This window comes from Vombatus ursinus, unplaced genomic scaffold, assembly GCF_900497805.2.
Source record: "Vombatus ursinus unplaced genomic scaffold, bare-nosed wombat genome assembly UNPS02014864.1, whole genome shotgun sequence".
Taxonomy (NCBI): Eukaryota; Metazoa; Chordata; class Mammalia; order Diprotodontia; family Vombatidae; genus Vombatus; species Vombatus ursinus.
The window spans coordinates 11,963,129-11,972,958 of record NW_020954642.1 but is presented as its reverse complement, the minus strand read 5'-3'; positions in this window follow the sequence as shown (position 1 = coordinate 11,972,958).

Sequence of the window (9,830 nt, the reverse complement as noted above, 5' to 3'; positions counted from 1 at the left end):
TATCTATCTATCTATCTATCTATCTATCTATCTATCTATCTATCTATCTACATACATATATTTTCTTTCCTTCCAACTACTCTAATACTGACAAAGGACCATTGAGTTACAAGTATCATCATTCCATGCAGGAATGTAAACAGTTCAACCTTAACAAGTCTTTTATGATTTCTCTTTCTTGTTTACCTCTTCATGTTTCTCTTGAGTCTTGTATCTGAAAGTCAAATTTTCTATTCGGCTCTGGTCTTTTCATCAAGAATGCTTGAAAGTCCTCTATTTCACTGAATGACCATTTTTTACCCTGAAGGATTATACTCAGTTTTGCTGGGTGGGTGATTCTTGGTTGTAATCTTATCTCCTTTGCCCTCCAGAATATTATATTCCATACCCTGTGGTCCCTTAAAGTAGAAGTTGCTAAATCCTGTGTTATCCTGACTGTACTTCCACAATACTTGAATTGTTTCTTTCTGGCTGCTTGTAATATCTTCTCCTTGACTTGGGAACTCTGGAATTTGGTTACAATATTCCTAGTAGTTTTCCTTTGGGGATCTCTTTCAGGAGGAGACCAGTGGATTTTTTCTATTTCTATTTTGCCCTGTGGTTCTAAAATATTAGGGCAGTTTTCCTGGAGAATTTCTTGAAAGATGATGTTCAGGTTTTTTTTTTTTTATCATGGCTTTCAGATAGTCCAATAATTTTTAAATTCTCTCTCCTGGATCTATTTTCCAGCTAAGTTGTTTTTCCAATGAAATATTTCACATTGTTTTCTAATTTTTCATTCTTTAGGATTTGTTTTACGGTTTCTTGATTTCTCATGAAGTCACTATTGTAATTTTTAAGGAAGTATTTTCTTCAGTAATCTTTTGGACTTCCTTTTCCATTTGTCCAATTTTGCTTTTTAGGGCATTCTTCTCCTCATTGACTTTTTGGACCTCTTTTGCAATTTGGGTTAGGCTATTTTTTAAGGTGTAATTTTCTTCAGAATTTTTTGGGTCTCCTTTAGCAAGCTGTTAACTTGCTTTTCATGATTTTCTTGCATCACTCTCATTTCTCTTCCCAGTTTTTCCTCTACTTCTCTTACTTGCTTCTCAAAATCCTTTCTGAGCTCTTCCAAGGACTGGGACTGATTCATATTTTTCTTGGAAGCTTTGGATGTAGGAGCTTTGACTTTGTTGTCTTCTTCTGGTTGTATGTTTTGATCTTCTTTGTCACCAAAGTAAGATAATGTGGTCTGACTCTTTTTGTGCTGTTTACTCATGATCCCGGCCAGTTACTTGAGTTTTAAACTCTTTGTTAAGGTAAAAGTCTGCTTCCAATGTGATGAATGTGCTATCCCAAGCTTCGGGGGTTTATACAGCTGTTTCCAGAGATACTTCTAGGGACCTGTAAATCTTCAGTTCTTCCAAATGATAAGGGACAAGGTGTTTCCTCTCTACAGCCACAACAAGCTCCACCATGCCAGCACTCCTCCTCACCCTCCGACCACCCCTCAGAAATGTGACCAGATGCAACCACGGGCAAAGCAAGAGATTATTCCCTCAGCATTGGCAAAGAGATTCCTGCAATCCCACTCTGATCAGCCACTAGATTACCCCTCAGTCTGTGGGCTGGAAGCTCAGGAGGCAGCTGCTGCCCCAAAGGCCACCCTGGGAACTTATGACTGAGAACTAGTTTCTCTTTCACCGCAGACACAGACTTTTCTCACTGACCTTCGAAATAGTCTTTGGCATTCATGGGTTGAGAAGTCTGGAAACTGGTACAGCTGCCTACAATTCAGTCCTCTGAGGCCTGCTCCAAGGTTGCTGTGGCCTTCATGCCCACACCAAACTGTGCTCCTCTCCCCACCCAGCATGATTTACCTTTCTGATCAACCATCCAGGTTGTCTTGGGTTGGATATTGGTTTCCCTCTGTCTTTTTGTGGGTTCTGCTGTTTAGAATTTGTTTAGAGCCATTTTTTTACAGGTATTTGGAGGGGTTTGGTGGAGAACTCAAGCAAGTCATTGCTTTCACTCTGCTATCTTGGCTCTGCCCCCCATTCTAATTTTTAAGGAAGTATTTTCTTCAATAAGCTGTTGGACTTCCTTTTCCATTTGGCCAATTTTGCTTTTTAAGGAATTAATCTCCTCATTGGCTTTTTGGACCTCTTTTACCATTTGGGTTAGGCTATTTTTTAAGGTGTTATTTTCTTCAGCATTTTGGGGGTGTCCTTTAGCAAGCTGTTGACTTGTTTTTCATGATTTTCTTGCCTCACTCTCAATTTTTCCTCCATTCTCTTACTTGCTTCTCAAAATCCTTTTTGAGCTCCTCCATGGCCTGGGACCAATTCATATTTTTTCTTGGAGGCTTTGGATTTGGGAGTTTTGACTTTTTTGTTTTCTTTTGGTTGTATGTCTTGATCTTCTTTGTTACCAAAGTAAGATTCTATGATCTGACTCTTTTTGCACTGCTTGCTCAGATCCCAGTCAATTATTTGAGTTGTATTGAGTTTTAGTGGTTGTCTCCTATACCTAGAATGTTTTCCATTCTCATCTCACCCTCATAGGAAACTCTCTCTTCCTTTTGCAATATGAGACTTTTACTGAATCCTTGAACTTTTATTGTCCTCTCTTTCAAATTACCTTGTAATTAACTACTTTTTAATTTGTATTTATTATGTATTGTATTTATTTCCTGTACACTTATTATCATACTTGATTGCTTCTACTAGAGTGTAACTTCTTAAAAGTAGGGATTATTTTATTCATTTTATTTATATTCACCACACCAACACAGTTCCTAGTACATAGTAGGTGCTTAATAAATGCTTGGCAATTACTTGAATGATTGATGAACTTAATAGATAAGTATTGAACCTGTAAATTCACTGGCATAGATAATAATTGGGTAAAATTCAGCACTTTCTCTGTTACTTATAATTTTTTTTCTTTCCAACACCTTCCCAATTTGCCCTCCCTTCTATCAGCCTACCCCTTACTTTTGTATTCTCCCTTCCCTTCTACTTCCTTGTAGGATAAAAGATTTTTCTATACACAACTGAGGTGGATATTATTCCCTCTTTGAATTAGTTTTGATGAGACTAAGGTTCAAGTAATGCCCACCATCCACCTTCATCTTTCACCCCTTTGTAAAAAAGTTCTTTCCTACTCATTTATGTAAGATAATTTGCCACATTTTATCTCTCTCTTCCTCCTTCTCCTAGTACATCCCTTTTTTTATCCCTTAATTTTGTTTTATTTTTTAATAACCTATCTTTGTAAATAGAATTTCCATACTTTGAGGATTTTTAAATTCATTTATTGGACACACTTAAATCAAATTCAGATCACAGCCTCTTTATACCTCAACATTTGTGGTTTTCATGAGATTCAGTGGCCAAATAACCTCACTTCCTGATGTCCTGGTTTTAAGTGATTACCTTTTCTTCTTTTATCAAGGGTAGCCTTCAGGGAAAAACATCCATAGTACATCTCTGCATCCATATTTTCTTTCCAGCTTCATATATGCCATCAGAATTATGGGCCAGCTTTCAAAAGACCAATTTATACTGCCTTACAATACCTTTAAGTTATATAGTTTTATATCAAGTACAAAATCTGGTGTCTAGTATACAATTGACTTAGGTGCTGAACAAGAATGTATTGAGAATTTGAAACATTTCCACTCTATAGAAGTTCACAGAACTACACTTACATGACCTTCAAATGAGGGGACAATTGAGGTGAAGGATCTATGATTATCAACATCATCATCATAATCATCATCATCATCATCATTGTAATGAGAACTGTCTTCAACTCTGCACCTAGGAATTAATCTGTAAATTAATGAATTGGTCTTCAATGGTCATTGTAGTCTCAGATTTTGACTGATTGGGCAATGATCTCAAAGCTAGTAAGAAGGAGAGAATGAAATTGATACTGGGTCTTTCAGACTCCATGGAAAGCATATTAGTCAATATACCACCTTTTCTCTATACAGTTTGGAAATATTACTTACACTGTTTTGGGGGCATTCATCTCTGAAACTGAAAGGTATAATAATTATGCTCAATTATCTTAGCTGTGAAGTGAGTGCTATCAAGCTACATAAATCTCTAGTTTTTACTGGGTTCTGAATTATAACTCTGTCCATGAAACAGCTTTTGTTTAATTCACCTACCATTAAAATATAGGACAATCTGAATTAATATTAAAATATCTTGATTAGTTTCACTTGATTTCATTTGTTTCCAATCACCACCAAAGCAGGAACAGTGAATAATTGTCATGACCATGTTATGATACTATTCATTAAACATTTAAACCATTCTAACAACCTGAGTGAACTTAGACACTTCCCTTAGTTTCCCATAAGCCAATTGGCAGAATTAGATGACCTCTAAGGGCTTATCCAGCAATATCATTCAATATTCTAAGGCTCTCTAATATTCTATATGTCAAAATTTCTTCTGGATCTGATATTTTATGTTCCTTGTGCTTACATTCTGTGCTCTAAATTTCCCTCAAGCCTTCAAATGCTGATTTCACAGGGATATTGAGTTGGGGTTCACATGTGATAAGTGCTCAAAATGCAAAGTTTGCCATGGGAAATTTTATTCTCCACAGCAAGGTAAAACTTAAAAGATAATGCTGGATGTGGAAGGAGTGGACTGTTAGAGAGAATAAAAATGGTTCTGTATTTTCCTTCATAGGAGAGAAGAGGGGAAAGGAAACTTCTAGGAGAGGGGTTTGCAAGGCAGAAAGCGGAATTCAGTATTTGAACTGAAAACTCACTGATTTCAAACCATGACTTTAGACACTTGTTATTTCATTATCCAACAGGAAGCCGAATTGTATAGAGAAATGTTTTCTAAGATAGCCCCAGGCTTGTGGCTGTGTAATAGAAAGAACTCTTCATTTATCTTTAACACAATGTTAACAAAAACAAATTCAGCACATTCCTTTTGTAATCAGATAAAAATATGAAGCTCTGAATTTATGTTCTAACTTGACATGATTTTTATTGTTGTTGTTTCCTTGAAGTCTGATATACTCATATGCCTCTAGATGGTGCTGCTAGTCAAGAGAATGACAAAGTTTAAAACACACAATCCTCAAAAACATACAGAAGGTATGTTACACTTGAATAATTGACTACTAACCATTTTGAAAATGACTTGTTTGCATACTGATTTCTTTGGACAATTGTGAGCACATTCTTTCTACCTTTTTATTTATGTGTTTATATAATCATTACATAACCACAGAATTTTGAGAACTGGTAATACCGCAGAGATAACTTAGTTCAATTCCATTTTACAAATGAGGAAACAGAGGTCCAGAGAGGTTTTGATTTATGTAGATAATGGTAAAGCCATAAGTAGAATCCAGACTTTTGATCCCAAGTCTAGGTGATTACCAACACACAACAGAGACCAATGAAATAGTCAATGGAAGAGATTTAAAATTGCTTGTTGACTTGTGGCAATAATTAAGAAAAAATAATAATATCCATTAGTAATAATAGTGGGATTAATTATAATCACTTCATTATATGTTCTTTTCAAGTTGGCAACATTTGTTATGTAGATCATTTCAGTTGCCTCATAACAACCACGTGAAACAGGTATTATAGGTATCATTATCCTCAATTTTTACAGAAGAGAAAACTTACACTGAGGGTGGTTCAGGGACTTGCCCATAGTCACACAGCTAAGTATTTGAAGAGGATATAAATTAGAAGATATGAAGGCCTTCTTTACCATAGACCCAGCATTCCACCCACTACCATATATTGACTTTCTTTATTGCTGTGTTATGATTTGTTGTGTTGTTCTGTGGATATGATTGCCACAAGTGATCAGTTCTAATAGTGGAGAGTTATGCAGTCCTAAAGTCTGGGTGATAATGGCTTAAGCCCTGAGGTTGGTAGACAGATATGTAGTCAGGCTGGCCCAGACAGTAAGAAAAAAAAGTCTCATGCTCTTTAATCTAATAGCAGTTAATGCTTTCATAGTCCACAATGCATCAATAAAGATAGGAGTGAATTAATGTGGTCTGTAGCAGCAGCAATCATGAATGATTCATGGCAATAATTGTTCCCATGACCAAAGGGTCTGGTCCGTTAGATCCCTTCAGTCTTGTCTTGCTCAGTTTTACTCTGCCTGACCATTCTTTCTGGCTGTAAAGGACACATCTCTTCTCTGATCAGCGTGTTTCATTTCCTAACATAATGCCTACCTCTTAGTAAGTCCTTAATAAATCTTTCTTTGATTGAATTACCCAGACCAATAGAAACATTCCATAGGACATGCCCTGCTAGCAGAAATGTTACCTGTCCCAGCCTAAGTTGATTACTCTTATTCACTTGGATTTATACATACTCTGAACTCAGAGATTAATTCAACCACAAACATTTTTAACCACTTGGCATTTACAAGGTCTTGTGCTACGTGTCTGGCACTTTTTATTTAACAAATACTTCAAATTGCTTTAATGATAATTCCCCCTGATAATTCTTGTGGGTAGGCAAGGGATTACAAAGCATCTCCAAAGGAAAACATTTTTAATTGATAGATATCATTCACTACATTAAATCAGTCATTTGGAGAAACCACTAGATATTTTAATTGGGGAAACTAGTTAACCTCTCAGGTTAGAATAGATAGATAATAAATAGAATCTCTTCAATTGTGGACACTCTTTTTTTCCTTATTATTATGAAGTTCCTTTCAACTCAAGCACTCTTTATTCCATGTTGTAACATTTTGTGTTCTAATGTCCTTTCCAGCTCTAATGTACTATAATTTCCAATCTCATTAATTCTCCGACTAAAGAAAATGGTATGGCAAACTCCATTTTTTCTGGTAATCAATAGTGAGGGAAACTTAGCATTCATTCAGACATTTGAGAAACTCAATGTTTCATTTATCTCAGGAAATGATTTTTTTTCTACACTTGACAGTAAAGGGATTGCCTCAGCTCAAAGGAAGGAATGAAATGGAGGCAGAATCGTAGCTGTGTAGGGCTAAAGTTGTCAGGACTGACAGGACTAACTACTTCTGCAGTGTTAATGCTATTTGTCACTATTGTAATAAACACTGTCATATTTTCTTTCCCTTTTTTTAAGAAAGAGAAAAAGTTACTAACAGAAATGCAAAGCAACGGTTAACTGAAAAGAGGGTAAAGTCTCTGGCCTGAGAGTGAGGAGACCCCACTTTCAGTCTTTATCTTTTTCCTAACTTAGTGTGTGAATATGTAAAAATCATTTTCCCTCAGCCCATTTTCCTAATGTGTAAAATGAAGGTGATGATAAGATCACCTTTAAGGGGCCTTCTAGCTCTACAATTCTGACCCTGTGATTTTGTAAAGCAAATAGAGAAGAGGAAAAATATTTTAATCTATTGTTGGTCAGTCATTTTTAGTCATGTCTGACTCTTTGTGACCCCTTTAGGGGTTTTCTTGTCAAAGATACTGGAGTGGTTTGCTATTTCCTTCTCCAGCTCACATTATAGATGAGACAGCTGAGGTAAAGCGGATGCCCAGGGTCTGACAGCTAAGTGTCTGAGGCCAGATTTGAACTCCAGAAGATGAGTCAGTCCCAGCATCATATCCATTGGTCCACCTACCTGCTCCTAATAATCAATTAATTTGTTATTAACTTGAAGACATTAGATTGTTTATGGACTTTAGCATTTATATAGATAACTTATCAAGAGCTTAAAGAAACTACAGAGAGCATTTAGTCCAACCTTCCATAGTTTTCAATAATCATCTCTAAAGTATCCTTTCTATTTGTTTATGTAGCCTCTACTTCACCACTTCCAAAAATAGACACCTCACTCTAATCAGTCAATTCATTCTAAATATATACAGGAAATCTCTACTCATATTCATACTAAATATGATACCTATAACTCGTTCTTAGCATTCTTACTCTATCATTTCAGTTTAATAATTCTAATTACTTAGACATTTGTATTAAGTAAAATAAAGACCAAGTTTACAATAAATCATAAATCATTTAATTTTCTTTTATGAGAGATATTTTGCTAATATTCATGGATTCAAATATGCTTCTCCCTGACTATTATCATTCTCTAGATTTAGCTTGGGACAGCTAGGTAACACAGTGAATAGACTACCAGGTCTGGAGTCAGGAAGACTCATTCCCCTGACTTCTAATCTGGTCTCAGACACTTACTAGCTATGTCAACCTGCACAGAAGTGTTTTGCCCTGCTTGTCTTAGTTTACTAATCCGTAAAATGAGCTGGAGAAGGAAATGGGATACCATTTCAGCATTTTTTCCAGGAAAACCCCAAATGGGGTGACAAAGAGTTCAACGTGAATGAAAAAATGACTCGACAACAAGTGTTAGTTTAGGCTCATAATATCATAGAATCTTTAAAGGAACATTGAATGAATGAATGAATGAAAGAGTGAATGAATGAATAAAAAAAAAACTTAAAAATGCTTACAACATGCCAGGAACTGTTCTAAGTTCTGGAGATACAAATGGGAACAAGCAAGGATGTCTGACCTAAAAGAGCTAATTTTTTAATGGAGAAAGATGATATAAAGTGGGGCACCAAAGGATAGATGAGGCGGTGAATCATTATTGGTAATGGTCTATACGTGGAGAATGGCCAGAGTGTGGTATGGTATCCTCCTGTGTAAGATAAGATAAAGTTATTAAATTTATAAAATTTATTCTTATAAAATAATAAATTTATAAAATTGTTAAATTCTTTAAAAAAAAAATTGCCAGATACCAGAGTACCAAGGTAAAGGTACAATTTCTTCTGGAGGAAAGATTAGTTGTATAGATATAGAAGCCAACCAATACAACCCTCTTCATTTTAAAGATGACGAAACTGAGGATTAAGAAAGATTAGTGATGATCAAGATGGAAAGGTATTTTAGTAGCAACACTGGGATTGGGAGTCAATTCCTCTGAGTGTAAGCCTACAGATATTTCCACTGACCCGAGCTGCCACCAAAAAAATAGATCTTCTGAAGTCATCAAACATCATTTGCAGATGTTGCCTAGACTAGGTCATAACTTGAGATTAAAGTATATCTGTGCTTTGGAGATTATCTTCAGTGATACAGGGCATCCTTTTCTCTCTGACCAGATCCCAGACCCCTGGAGAATCATTATAAGATGAAAGTCAGAGGACCCAAAAGGATTTGGGCTCAAATCCTTTCTCTGACACTCACCACCTGTGTGACTTTGGATGAATCACCTAAACTGTCTGAGCCTCAGTTTCTTTATATGTAAAAAGAGCATTTTGAGTTAATTGGCCTCTTAGTTCCCTTCCTGCTCTAAATCTATGAAAGACTGATTGATCTAAGTTTCAAGTGGTCTAGAAGCCTAGTTCATTGAGAAGCTGAGTTTTAGAATACCAATGAGTGTCTCTGAATTTCATAAAACATGTTACAATATTCAATAAATATTTACTAAGTACCTAACATGTGCCTTGCACTGTATGTGGGAATTCCCTCCCTCCTCCTCCTAATTTTGCTTGCTTCTTTCAAGAATTAACTTCAATCTCATTTTTAAAGGAATATTTTCTGAGCTCCTCCATCCTCCAACCAGCTTTTATTGCTTTCTCATATGAAAGTAACTTTCATTGATTGTGTATTTACACCAAAGACATAAATAATAGACAGAGGGCTAGATAGTTAGACAGACAGACAGACAGATAGATAGATAGATAGATAGATAGATAGATAGATAGATAGATAGATAGATAGATAGATAGATAAATAGATAGATAAATAGATAGATAGATAGATGAATAGATGGATGGATGGATGGATGGATGGATGGATGGATGGATGGATGGAT